Genomic DNA, 14,426 nt, shown 5'->3' on the forward strand with positions numbered 1-14,426 from the left:
TGGGTAACTATTCCCTTCCCCTGGGGGATCTTCTCAACCCAGGGATCAAACCCCAGTCTCCTGCATTACAGTCAGATTCTTTACTGTCTGAGCCACCACTTATATGTGGAATCTGAAAAATAAAGCAGCTTCCCTGACAGTCCAATGGTTAAGACTCCAAGTTTCCACTGTAGGGAGCACAGATTCGATCCCTGGTCAGAGAATTAAGATCCTGCATGCCACAAGACACAGCCAAAAAATAAATAAATACATTTTAAAAATAAGATAAAACAAACCAGAGAATAAAACAGCAAAAAAAAGTAAGTCTTCATCCTATCCCAGACGCCCAGCCTCTTACATTATTCCAGATATAACCACTGTTTACAGGTTTTATAAGTTTCTGTAATTTTATAGTATAATTTAAATCTCATTTTACAAGTAAGGAAACTGAGACTGAGCATGGTTGAGTGACTGCCTGAGATCACATAGCTAAAGAGGCTAGTAGAAAGGAATAGAGTTCTTCCGGGACACCGTACTGCCACCGACATCATCTCCGGAGTTCACACGCATGTCCTGGACGTACAGCCTGGACTGAGGGCCATCAGAGAGACAGGGCTGCCCAGGGAACTGGCTCTCGGTAGTCTCCAGCTCTGGGTCAGTGCACACTGCAGCCGGAGGCCTGCGATCTGGTCCGCAATTAAGCTGCTGTGGAGGTTTCTCTGGATTTCCTCACCTGTTCTCACGCACTGGGCTACGCTGCGACTGAAACATGCTAAGTAGAAAGATGTTTGGAAAGCAAAAGTGTCACATGACACATTTGAGGAAGGGAGGAGGCCGATATTGACCACAGGTTTAACTTTATACCTGGAGAAGGAAATGGCAATCTACTCCAGTACTATTGCCTGGAAAATCACATGGACAGAGGAGCCTGGTAGGCTACAGTCCATGGGGTCGCAAAGAATCGGACACGACTGAGCGATTTCACTTCACTTGGACACACGTGTCCTCGTTAGATGTGAAGTTCCTAGAAGAAAGTTGCTTGCTGAAGAGGGTGGACTCCTGCTGCTCTAATGCGTCACCAGCCCCCCAGTGCAGACAAGGCTCCTGTCAAACAGCCCTGTGCACACCTAGAAGGTTTGGGGCCAAACAGCATACTCAGGAAGCGATATTTCTGTCAAGGAGCAGCACAGGGGTGCCAGTCAGCTGGGACGCAAGATAGTTGAGCCAGGAAAACTTGAGCACGGGGAGTAGCTTATATCTGCTACTTGCCCTGTCCCCTGCTGACATTCCATGACTGCAGAGACACCTCTCCATCAGTGTAGCCATCCCTACACAGCAAAAGATGGTGAAGGACAGGGAAGCCTCGTGTGCTGCAGTCCATGGGGTCGCAGGGAGTCGGACGTGACTGAGTGACTGAACAACCAAAACAAAACAGCCAAGACTAGAGGCTTAAAACAGCAATCATTTATTAGGTCACAATTTTAGCTGGGTTCAGCTTGGCAGTTCTGCTGGCCTCACCTGAAGTTGCTCCAGTGGCTACAGTCACCAGGACCAGGATGGTCCAAGTTGGCCTCACTCACATGCACGAGGGTTGGCTGGGACTCTCAGTCAAGGCTCCTTGGTTCTCCTCCATGTGGCTCTCCAGAAGAGCCTGGGTTTCTTACTGGGTAACAGCAGGTCCCAAGACACTGAGAGTGGAAGCCGTGGGCTCTCTGGAAGTTTAGGCTCCAGAAGTCACTCATTGTCACTTCTAACTTTTTGCTGGCCAAAGCAAGTCACGAGACAATTCCAGATTCAAGGAGCAGGACATTAGACTCTACATCTTGATGAAAGAGATGCAAAATATTTTGCTCATGGAGTTCAATCTACTACAAGCTTTATAATCATTTAATAATTCTCATCAGGACTTCCCTGGTGGCACGGTGGATAAGAATCCACCTGCCAATGCAGGGGACACAAGTTCCATTCCTGGTCCAGGAAGATCCCACATGCCATGGAGCAACTAAGCCTATTTGCCACAACTACTGAAGCCCACACACCTAGAGCCTGTGCTCTGCAACAAAAGTAGCCACTGCAATGAGAAGCCCGTGCATTGCAACGAGGAGCAGCCCCTGCTCTCCATAACTAGAGCAAGCCACATGCAGCCACAAAGACCCAACCCAACCAAAAATAATAAATAAATCATTTAAAAAGTAATTCTCATCGATCAACTGATCTGCACTCGTGGAAAATCTACCATGCACTAGGTATTGTGCTCAATACCTAAGTATGAAAGAACTCTAAGACCCAGTCAACGCAGGAAAAATCGTAGACCAAAATGAGCAAGAGATTACTGGGTGCCTTTCAGAGGACTGCTGGGCTTTGTCTAGGGACCTTCCAGCGTTACTTGATTCTGTTCATGTCTACGCCTTTGATTTTTTAAGTTTGTAAAACTATTTTAAAGACTGTCAATAGGACTTCATATCTTATTTTCAGATATGCCAAGAAGATACTGTGTTCAGTACAATCTTTGATTGCTTTTGGTTTATAATTTTTTTAATTTATTGTATTTTTGTCTGTACTAAGTCTCCATTGCTGGGCTCGGGCTTTCTCTAGACGTGGCGAGTAGGGGCTGCTCTCCGCTGCGGTGCACGGGCTTCTGGATGGACTCTCTCATTGCAGAGCACAGGCTGTAGGGGCTGCAGATTTCAGTAGTTGCAGCTCTCAGGCTTAGCTGTTCCGAGGCGTGTGGAATCTTCCCAGACCAGGAATTGAACCCGTGTCTGCTGCATTGGCAAGCAGCTTCCCATCCACTGTGCCACCAGGGAAGTTCTTTTGATTATTTTTATTAAATTCATTTATAGCTCTGCAAGTTGGAAAAACTGACAGTAAAGCAGATAATGTGGGGCCGTAGAAATGCAAATGAACATTGAGATAAACAGTGAGATAAAATTGCTTTCTGAATTAAAGAAGACACATTTGCTAAAGGCTTTTAAGTAGCTCACAGATTTCTAAGGACAGTGAGATAGACTCTATGGCTAACTATCCAGGGGTAAGGTCGCCAGTGTCATACATTTCTTAGCTTATTTGCTGATTGGTAACACGCTGCTCTCCTGGAATAGGAAATAGCAACCCACTCCAGTATTCTTGCCTGGAGAATCCCATGGACAGAGAAGCCTGGTGGGCTATAGTCCATAAGGTCGCAAAGAGTCCGACACAACTGAAGCGAGTTAGCACACACCCATGCACACAACATGCTGCTGTTGTGCTTGCTCAGCTATACCCGACTCTTTGCCACCCCATGGGCTGGAGCCTGCTAGGCTCCTCTGTCCATGGACTTTTCCAGGCAAGAACACTGGAGTGGGTTTCCTCCTCCTGGAGATCTTTCCAGTGCAGTGCAGCTCAAGCCACTCAGCCGTGTCCGACTCTTTGCAACCCCATGATCTACACAGTCCATGGAATTCTCCAGGCCAGAATACTGGAGTGGGTAGCCTTTCCCTTCTCCAGGGCATCTTCCCAACCCAGGGATTGAACCCAGGTCTCCTGCATTGCAGGCAGATTCTTTACCAGCTGAGCCACAAGGGAAGCCTGGGGATCTTTCCAACCCAGGATCAAACTTGGGTCTCCGATGTCTCCTGCACTGGCAGGCGGATTCTTTACCACTGTGCTACCTGGTCCCGGCTGGGGCAGCTGTAGAGAAAACACCACCGCTGCTTCTATTCAGCATCAATGGAGCTCCAGGCTGAATGACGGCAGTTTTGCTTCTCAAGTCCTTTAATAGCCAGACTCTGCTACTGCCTTGCATTCCAGAAGACCGGTTCTTCCCAGTGTCGCCATCTCCTCCCTCTGCTAAATAAATAGACTATCCATTAAAAAATAATAATCATAAAATATATTTTAAAATAAAATTGGTTTCTGGGCTTTCCTGGTGGCTCAATGGTAAAGATCCCACGTGATGCAGAGCAACTAAGCCCATGTACCACAACTACTGAGCCTGTGTTCTAGAGCCCATGCTCCACAAAAGAAGCCACCACAATGAGAAGACCCCACCACAACTATAGATTAGCCCCCGCTCGCCTCAACTAGAGACAAGTTCTCACATCAACAAAGACCCAGCACAGCAGCAAAACTTTTTTAAATTAAAAAAATAATAAAATTGGTTTCTGTCCAGCAGAAAAGATAATTTCAAATTTTAGTATAAATAGGACACAGCAACGTCATTTCAGTATTCTTGATTGCCCATAAATTTGTCTGCTCTTGAGTCTCCTTTCAGTTGGTTTTTAACAAATTGCAGGTTTTCTCCTTAATTCATTTCAGTTCAGTTCAGTCGCTCAGTTGTGTCTGACTCTTTGCAACCCCATGAACTGCAGCACGCCAGGCCTCCCTGTCCGTCACCAACTCCCGGAGTTCACTCAGACTCATGTCCATCGAGTCGGTGATGCCATCCAGCCATCTCATCCTCTGTCGTCCCCTTTTCCTCCTGCCTCCAATCCCTCCCAGCATCAGAGTCTTTTCCAATGAGTCAACTCTTCACAGGAGGTGGCCAACGTACTGGAGTTTCAGCTTCAGCATCATTCCTTCCAAAGAACACCCAGGACTGATCTCCTTTAGAATGGACTGGTTGGATCTCCTTGCAGTCCAAGGCACTCTCAAGAGTCTTCTCCAACACCACAGTTCAAAAGCATCATTCTTCACAGTCCAACTTTCACATCAATACATGACTACTGGAAAAACCATAGCCTTGACTAGACGGGCCTTTGTTGGCAAAGTAATGTCTCTGCTTTTGAATATGTTATCTAGGTTGGTCATAACTTTCCTTCCAAGGAGTAAGTGTCTTTTAATTTCGTGACTGCAATCACCATCTGCAGTGATTTTGGAGCCCCAAAAAATAAAGTCTGACACTGTTTCCACTGTTTCCTCATCTATTTCCCATGAAGTGATGGGACTAGATGCCATGATCTTCGTTTTCTGAATGTTGAGCTTTAAGCCAACTTTTTCACTCTCCTCTTTCGCTTTCATCAAGAGGCTTTTTAGTTCCTCCTCACTTTCTGCCATAAGGGTGGTGTCATCTGCATATCTGAGGTGATTGATATTTCTCCCAGCAATCTTGATTCCAGCTTGCGCTTCTTCCAGCCCAGCGTTTCTCATGATGTACTCTGCATAGAAGTTAAATAAGCGGGGTGACAATATACAGCCTTGACATACTCCTTTTCCTATTTGGAACCAGTCTGTTGTTCCATGTCCAGTTCTAAGTGTTGCTTCCTGACCTGCATATAGGTTTCTCAAGAGGCAGGTCAGGAGGTCTGGTATTCCCATCTCTTTCAGAATTTTCCAGTTTATTGTGATCCACACAGTCAAAGGCTTTGGCATAGTCAATAAAGCACAAATAGATGTTTTTCTGGAACTCTCTTTTTTGTTAAACCAGCGGATGTCTCCTTAATTAGGGGAGTTAAATAATATCTTTGATGTATATTCACTTCATGTTTTTGTGAGAGTCATTATGTTACCTTTTTGAAAATTTATACTCTAACACAGTTTCCTCAATTGTAAAATGGCAATAATAATAGAATTTCCTCATAGGGTTGTCGGGCAGATGAAATTACCTTAAATACGTAGATATATTAGCAAAGTACCAAGCTCATAATAAATGCTTAATAAATACTAACTGCTTTATTGTTGTTATTCTTACTATTATTCAAAGGAGTGATCATTTAGTTGGGAACTCACACAAAACAGCAGCAAAGCGTTTAAGGATATCTTCAAGCTCTAAACTTCTGTGGCAAAGGTTATTAACCCTGGTATTCAAAACAGCTTAATGAATTCTGGAGTCATCCAGGAGGCTTCCTGAAGGATGGGCAAGATTTAGAGGAGGAAAGAGAGGTGGAGGAAATGGTCCCGGGCCAGGCAAGGTCAAGGTGGGAAAAAGTATAATATGGCCAGGATCTGTGACAAGTTCATCCTCAGCTCCTTATTCTGTTGTGTTTACCTTTGATTTGTCTAGTAGAGAACATTTCACTATTCATTTCTCCACAGAAATACAATAAAAACATTAATCAGCCGCATTATATTCTTACCAATACCTGTCAAGAGCACACAATTAACTATAGCTTTGTAAACTCCTCAGGAGCAAGGGTTGGGCCTTTAGCTGTTTCTCAAACATTCTTCAGCATTAAAAAGCTTGAACTGATAAGTGAGAAGGAAAGGAAGGGGAATTTGAGCCTGCTGCTGTCAAACAAGCCTGTCCTAACGAGCAAACTGACTGCTTTCTTGCCAAAGTCCGCAGTGAGTTTCAGGTTTGAAACACTACATGGGAAATCTCTAGCCAAAGCCCTCACCTGCTCCACCGCTGACTAACAACTTCTAACCCAGAAAGTGAAACTAGGGCATCCTTGGTGTCAGAGGTTGGATTTGGGCAAGAAAATGCCCACCCACGCTCATCAAGCAGAAATTCTCATTTAAAAAAAAACAAAACAAAACAAGGCCTTGGAGGAGAGGAAAAAGAGACTGCAAAATAGCTCCTGGAGTTTATCATCTAATGAGGAGGATAAAATCAACCAAGTGTTAGTAATTCAGTCATGTCTGATGCTTTGCAACTCCATGGACTACAGCATGCCAGGCTCCTCTGTCCCTGGAATTCTCCAGCAAGAATACTGGAGTGGGTTGCCATCCTCTTCTCCAGGGGATCTTCCCAACCCAGGGATTGAACCCAGGTCTTCTGTATTGCAGGCAGATTTTTTACCATCTGAGCCACCAGGAAGTACAAAATCAAACAAGTACACAACTAAATAGGACCCAGGCCAAGAAGTCTTGGGACAATGTCTTGGAGTGGGTGGGGCTTCTCCTGCGAGACTGAGAAGGTACAGGCTATTCTAGGTGAAGAGAATTGTGAGCAACAGCAGGAAAGCCCAACATCTGCTCTGAGCAAGACAGAAGCTGGGGGCAAGATAACGTTGGAGAAACCAGTTGAAGACAGATTACGTGCTTTCAGTGTTAGGGAGGAGTGCCTTGGAAAGAAATGGACTGTGTGTTAGTTAGAGTTCTCCAGAGAAAATGGAAACAACAGCACACACAGAGGCAAATATAAGAGAAGGCTTATTATAGGAATTGGCTCACATTATTATGGAGGTTGAGAAGTCCCATGATTTGCTCTGTGCAAGCTGGAGAGCCAGAAGCTGGTGGTGTCATTCACTCAGTCCAAAAGCCTGAGTACCAGAAGCACAGATGTCTGAGGTAGGCAGAAGATGGATGTCTCAGCACAAGCAGAGAGAGCAAACTTGTCCTTCCTCTGCCTTTTTGTTCCACTCAGGCCCTCAGTGGATTGAATGATACCCACCAGAATCACTGGTGGAGGTTATCTCTACTCAGTTTAGCAATGCAAACTCTCATGTCTTCCAGAGATACCCTCACAGAAATACCAAGAAATGATGTTTTACCAGCTATCTGGGCATCCCTTAGTTCAATCATGTTGACATATGAAATTAGTCATCACAGAGGCTTCCCTGGTGGCTCAGTGTTAAGGCGTCCACTTGCCGATGCAGGAGACATAGGTTCGATCCTTGGTTCAAGAAAATCCCACACGTCTTGGAGCAACTAAGCCCATGTGCCACAATTATCGAGCCTGTGCTCCAGAGCCCAGGAGCCACAACTACTGAGCCCATGTGCTGTAACTACTGAAGCCCACGTGCTCTAGAAGAGCCTGTGCCCCACAACAAGAGAAGCCACAGCAATATAAAGCCCTTGCGCTGCAACTAGAGAGTAGCCTCTGCTCTCCACAGGTAGAGAAAATTTGAAAAAAGACCAAGCAGCGACAAAGACCCACCACAGCCAAAAATTTAAGAAAAAAAATCAACCATCATAGATACCCAGGTTTAAGAAGATTCATCAGGGCAGCCTGTACTGGGTAGACTGGGCAAACTGGGACAATTCCTGAACCAGTCCAGAGGGGAAAGGATAGTCACAGCTGGAACAGAGGTGGTGGGAATGGAGCAGAAGGCAAAAATGAGAGAGGTGGGTAATCACCCCTATCACCCTCTCCCCTGCCCACCAAGTTCCAGCCACAACAGTCTCCCTGTTGGGCGACTCCCTCCATGGACCTCAAAACATGCCATGCATGCCTCCACCCAGGGTCTCTGCCTTTGCAACACTCTTGCCCTGAAGTATGTTAAGTCTCATTCCCTCTTTTCTTGACTTCTACTCAAGTCCCCTTGACCCCCTTCCCCCATCATGGCCCTCCTATCTCTTACTTTCTTCAATTTTCTCCAAGGCACTTATCACTCTCTGACCTAATATATATTTATTTTCTGCCTACTTCCAAATGGATGCAAGCTCCATAAGGACATGGACTGTTTTAGTTCACCATCATAGCCTCAGTGCCTAAATCAGGCCACACTGTATGAATATTTAACACCTGGGTTGGTTTTAGATGGGGAGGTTAACTTGACACCAACAGTCTGAGATTGTGACATGGAAGACAGCAGTACCTTTAATGGAGCTAGGAGAGTTGGGATAGAAAAATGTTCATTCAACATGAGCTACCTATGAGATTAACTGGGCTTCCATGGCGGTTCAGGTGTAAAGAATCCGCCTGCAATGCAGGAGCCACAGGAGATGTGGACTCGATCCCTGGGTTGGGAAGATCCCCTGGAGGAGGGCATGGCAACTCACTACAGTATTCTTGCCTGGAGAATTCCATGGACAGAAGAGCCTGGCGGGCTAAACAGTTCATAGGGTCGCAAAGAGTCAGACACAACTGAAGTGACTTAGCAGGCATGCACATATAAAATAATTAAAAATCCAGGACTATTCCAGAGCAAACCCACAGGGAACTAGAAGGCAGAATCCAAATCTCTAAACAGTTAAAAAAAAAAAAAAACTGAGAGGAAAAAGGTTGAAAGGAGGAGTTGGACTGAATTAGGTACAAAGGGCACAACCATAACCGGCAAGGCCATATATGGGAAAGTAAATCACTAGGTCAGAAAGCATACGGAAACATTCAGGTTGAGCATGAAATATGTCAGGCAAAGGTGACCGAGGTCAGGGCCACGAGAGAGAACCATTTAGGACTCTTACAGGCTGCGTTTATCGGTGCTGGCTATAGGGAGCCAGGTCAGACTCGTGACTTAGCAATCAGTAGCTGCCCCCACAGTTTAGACCAGGGCGAGAAACCCAGAGTTGGAGGCATCATTGAGCTCATCAGGTGCTGTGAATCAAAGAACTGATCTCTGCCCCCATTTGAACAGGAGCGACAACAGAAGCTTTGAGTCACTGATGAGAACTGATGAGTCACCAAATGCAGAGCTCAAGTTGCAACTGAGCAGCCCCGGGGTTAAGCTGACTCCCAGGAAAGTCTTATTTGGGGTATACAAGGTTTTACTTTTCTAATTAACATCTATTTTCAAATGTTGACATTTTCACAAAAAAAAACTCATACTTCTGGTTTATCTTGCAGAAACTGGAAGATCTGGAGATCCTAGGCTTGATAGTAAGAGGCTGAACTAAGCTGTGACTGCTGCCTTTAAAGAAAGTGTGTGGGGGTAGGCTAGGCTACAAAATAGAGGAAGGGGCTTAGAATGAAAATTTGTTTCTTGTTCACTCCAAGTCCAGGGTCAACTCTCTGGAGCAGCTCTCCTCCTGGCAATATCGCAGGAATCCAGGTTGCTTACACCTTTTCTTTGCTCTGCTGCTGCTGCTAAGTCACCTCAGTCGTGTCCGACTCTGTGTGACCCCATAGACGGCAGCCCCCCAGGCTGCCCCGTCCCTAGGATTCTCCAGGCAAGAAAACTGGAGTGGGTTGCCATTTCCTTCTCCACTTCAACTTATATTCTCCATGATCAGCAAGGAGCAGCGGCTGTTCAGATCAAGCTGCTCCATAGCTTTTAACATGCTTCCTACTTGATGGGACACAGCTCCTCCACTGCCAGTCTGTCTCCCTCCCCACCCCTCAGCAGGGAGCTGAGAAATGGGGAGTTTATGGACTGGGGTGAGCAGCAAACCTCTCTGCCACATGGAGCAGTGCTCTGCATGAAGTTTGCCACAGTGCCTACAAGGCTGCTTAAATCATTCCCATTAGCTGCCTAGCTCCTGGAGGCATCTGCATCCTTAGACTTTGGGCAAAAAAAGAAAGGAGGACTGGGAGAGAGCCTCCTCAAATGCTAGCTCACAACAGAATGGCAGGTGTCTTCCAGCTTTTCCTCTCCTCCCCAAGGTAGCTGGCTGCCAAGAGAACCCACACCCACACTTAGCCATCTCTTTCCCACTCTTCTGGGTACACCACTGAGGGACGCCTGATTCTTCTCCAGAGATGACTGAAAATGTGCCTGAGCCATTGCATATTTCAAATTCCTCATAGTCAAGAATACTCTACTATATTCTATCCATTTGACTCCCCCTTGCATTGTGTATTTTTGTTTACCTTTGTTCTGCACAGATGAGTAGCAACAGAGTTGCAACAAGAATTTGCGCTCCTAGGCTCTAGAAAGTACAAAAACTGTTATTCAGGAAGACAATTCATGTGCCATCCCTTTAAAGTGCTTGCTTTACATATCTTATTTTTCCCCCAGCTAGTTTTTAAAATTATTATCATCTATTCCTTTTTTTGCCTTCTTTTTGATTAAATGTCTTTAAATCCCATATTAATTAATTTTAACTATATTTCTTTGAATTATTGTTAAAGTTCCTGTTCTAAGGCTTAGAATACTATCCTTAACCTTTCATAGCCTACTTAAAGTTAATACCGTATTTCTTCAGACAGAAGAACCATCATCCTTTACACTATAGTTGTAAATAATATACACATTACACCTAAATACATTACAAATCCCACAAGACAACATTCTAAAATTTGCTTTTGCTTTTAACAATCAGATGAATTTCAAAGACATTAAAAGGGAAAAAAGTCTTCTTTATGCATCAGTTTACTATTTCTGAAACTCTCCATTCTTTCCTGAAGATCTGAACTTCCTCTGGTGTCATTTCTTCTCAGCTTTATTCTTCTGGCATGCTAGGAATCTTGTTTCTCTATCTTTAGACCTTTATAGTTCATGGAAAGCCCATGGCCATTCAAATCCCCTGTACAAATGTCACTTTTTTCCTGAATGCTTTCAGGATTTTTCTGTTATCACTGGTGTGTGTTCAGCATTTCGACTATGATACGCCAATGCGGTTTTCTTAAGCTTACTGAATCTTAACCAAGTGTGGAAAGTTTAGGGGTACTATTTCTTCAAATATTTTCTACCCCAACTCTCTCCTCTCCTTTTGAGACTTCAATAACATGCTCTATTTTTTAATATTCTCCACAGGTCCCAGAGAGTCTATTTACTTTTTTTCTCCAATCTTTTTTCCCTCTCTTCAGATTTGATCATTTCTATTGATCTACCTTCAAGTATAGAGACTCTTTCCTATTATCTCAATTCTGCTTGTAATGTCATCCATGAAATTTATTTCAGACATTGTATTTTTTATTCTAAAATGTCCTCTTGGTTCTTTTCATATTTTCTATGCCTCTGCTGAAATTTCCTACCTATTCATTCATTACAAGGATATTTTACTTTAACTCATTGAGCACTGTTATCATAGCTGCATTAAAGTCCTTGTCTGATCATTTCAACATCTGGCTCATCTCAGGGTTGGTCTCTGTTGTCTTGTCACATTTTCCATTTTCCTCACATGTTGAAAAACTCTGATTCACGTACATCAGGTATATTATGTTTTGAAGACTCTAGATTCTGTTATATCCTTCTGAGGCATGCCACAGCTAAGAGTTCCCAAAACTCAAAGATTCCTCCAGCTGCAACTAAAACCCAGTGCAGTCAAACAAATAGATGTCCACATCCAAACCTCTGGAACCTGTGAATATGTTGTATTATCTAGCAAAAGGGAATTATGGCTGCAGATGGAACTATGGTGGCATACTGGAAGACCTTAAAATAAGAAGACTATACTGGATTGTCCAGGTGGGCCCAATTGTATCACAGCGGTCCTTAAAAGGAAAAGAGGGTGGCAGAAAGAAAAGTCAGAATCAAACTGATCAATACAAGAAGGACTCAACCCAACATTTCTGGCTTTGAAAACAGAGGAAGCGGACCATGAGCCAAGGAACATGGCCAGTTATACAGAAGGTGGAAAAGGCAAGGAAACAGAATCTCCCATAGAACCTCCAGAAGGAATGCAGTCTTGCCAACACTTTCATTGTTGGCAATGAAACCTATTTCAGGCTCAGTGAAACCTATTTCAGGCTTCTGACCCAGAGTCATAAAAGAATAAATTTGTTTTTTAAGCCACTAAATTTGTGGAAATTTTCTACAGGAGGAACAGGGAACAAACGTATCCTCCAAAAATGTTTATGTTTTCATTTTAGCAAGCGATTAAACTGGTTGGACCCAAACTACCAACTCTCTTTCTCACATGAGGGAGATATCAACTCAGATCTCAGTTCAATTCTTTTTTTGCTTTCCTCAGCTGAACTGTTCATGCATTCATGCTTCAGTGACAAGTCAGCGGTTTGAGTAAAGTCAACAGCAGAATTCAGGCTCTCTTCTTTACAGGATTCTCTAACAACTTTCTGAGAAAAGAGACTATAAATGCATGGCATCACCTAAGTGTTTATGCCAAAAACTTGGGAGAGTTCCTTCTCCTGTGCCCTTTTACATCTAGTCCACTTCCAAGACCTGCATCCATCTCTTTCCATCTCTACACTCACGTCTAAAGCACCAGCTTCTCTCACCAGGATGACAGCAGCCAGGGTTGCTTATTCAGCAGGCATAGCAGACACAGTGCCTGGATACCACCATACTTTAAGGGCCCCACAAAAACATTTTAGCTTATTTTTAAATCATTAGAAAAAAATAAACATTTAGGTCAAAGAAAATATATTTTATCAATATGTTGGTTTTTATACCAGGACAATCATAAAATACAAATTTTAATATTAGTACTTCCCTGGTAGTCCGGTGGCTAAGAATCCTCCTTCCAATGTAGGGGGCACAGGTTCAATCCCTGGTTGGGGAACTAAAATCCCACATGCCATGGGGCAATTCAGCCCATGTGCTGCAACTAGAGAAAGCCTACATGCCACAAGGAAGACCCAGTGCAGCAAATAATTTTAACACTGTTTTAAAGGAGAAAAGGGCCTATGAAGGCAAAAGTGCCTAGGGCCCATGAAGACATTATGAGGTCCTGGCACCAAGAACCTTTTAACTGACCTTTCTCTTCCATTAGAGCAGGTGTATAACCCACTCTCCATTCAGTAAACTGAGTAATCCTGTTGTTGCCATCACTGTTGTTTAAAGTATGACGTCTATACACTAAGTGCACAATTCTTGAGTATACAATCTGATGTATATAAATATACACTTATGTAACCATCACCCTCATCAAGATACTAAGTAACCCTTTACAAAACTATTTCAAGTCCTCACACTCCCCTGCATAAAATCTTTCCACGCTTTCCCAATCCATTTGGAATAAAATCCAAACTCCTAAACCTGATTCACAGACCTACACAAACACCTAAACCTCACATGATCCAACCCCAACATATTTCTCAAACCTCATCTTTTACCACTTTTCCCCCCTCACTCACCAAACTCAAACTCAAACTTGCCAACATGTTCCTGTCCTGGAGCATTTGATCTAGTTCTTCAGGGGGTTGGCTCTCTGTAACTGCTGCTGCTAAGTCACTTCAGTCGTGTCTGACTCTGTGAGACCCCATAGACAGCAGCCCTCCAGGCTCCGCCATCCTTGGGATTCTCCAGGCAAGAACACTGGAGTGGGTTGCCATTGCCTTCTCCAATTAAAAGACGCTTACTCCTTGGCAGGAAAGTTATGACCAACCTAGATAGCATATTCAAAAGCAGAGACATTACTTTGCCAACAAAGGTTCGTCTAGTCAAGGCTATGGTTTTTCCTGTGGTCAAGTATGGATGTGAGAGTTGGACTGTGAAGAAGGCTGAGCGCCGAAGAATTGATGCTTTTGAACTGTGGTGTTGGAGAAGACTCTTAAGAGTCCCTTGGACTGCAAGGAGATCCAACCAGTCCATTCTGAAGGAGATCAGCCCTGGGATTTCTTTGGAAGGAATGATGCTGAAGCTGAAACTCCAGTACTTTGGCCACCTCATGCGAAGAGCTGACTCATTGGAAAAGACTCTGATGCTGGGAGGGATTGGGGGCAGGAGGAGAAGGGGAAGACAGAGGATGAGATGGCTGGATGGCATCACCGACTCGATGGATGTGAGTCTGAGTGAACTCCGGGAGTTGGTGATGGACAGGGAGGCCTGGCGTGCTGCGATTCATGGGGTAACAAAGAGTCAGACACGACTGAGCGACTAATCTGATCTGATCTGATCTGATCTCCAATGCATGAAAGTGAAAAGTCAAAGTGAAGTCGCTCAGTCGTGTCCGACTCTTAGCGACCCCGTGGACTGCAGCCTAACAGGCTCCTCCATCCATGGGATTTTCCAGGCAAGAGTACT

The 14,426-nt window shown here is 44.3% G+C and overlaps 1 long non-coding RNA gene across 2 annotated transcripts in view; it reads right to left on the reverse strand.

Moving 5' to 3' along the window:
- Nucleotides 1-473: 473 nt before the first annotated feature.
- LOC129654583 (uncharacterized) overlaps nt 474-14,426 on the reverse strand; it is a 52,151-nt gene continuing 38,198 nt past the window's right edge. The window contains exons 2-4 of one of the 2 annotated variants that reach the window (XR_008715515.1): nt 3,526-3,807; nt 1,498-1,801; nt 474-751 (exon numbers count right to left, since the gene is read on the reverse strand). This is a non-coding gene — a long non-coding RNA (uncharacterized LOC129654583). Of the gene's footprint in view, nt 752-1,446; nt 1,802-3,525; nt 3,808-14,426 lie in introns of those variants that run through there. The other variant, XR_008715514.1, reaches the window with a different exon arrangement.

Source organism: Bubalus kerabau, chromosome 1 (genome assembly GCF_029407905.1).
Source record: "Bubalus kerabau isolate K-KA32 ecotype Philippines breed swamp buffalo chromosome 1, PCC_UOA_SB_1v2, whole genome shotgun sequence".
Classification (NCBI taxonomy): domain Eukaryota; kingdom Metazoa; phylum Chordata; class Mammalia; order Artiodactyla; family Bovidae; genus Bubalus; species Bubalus kerabau.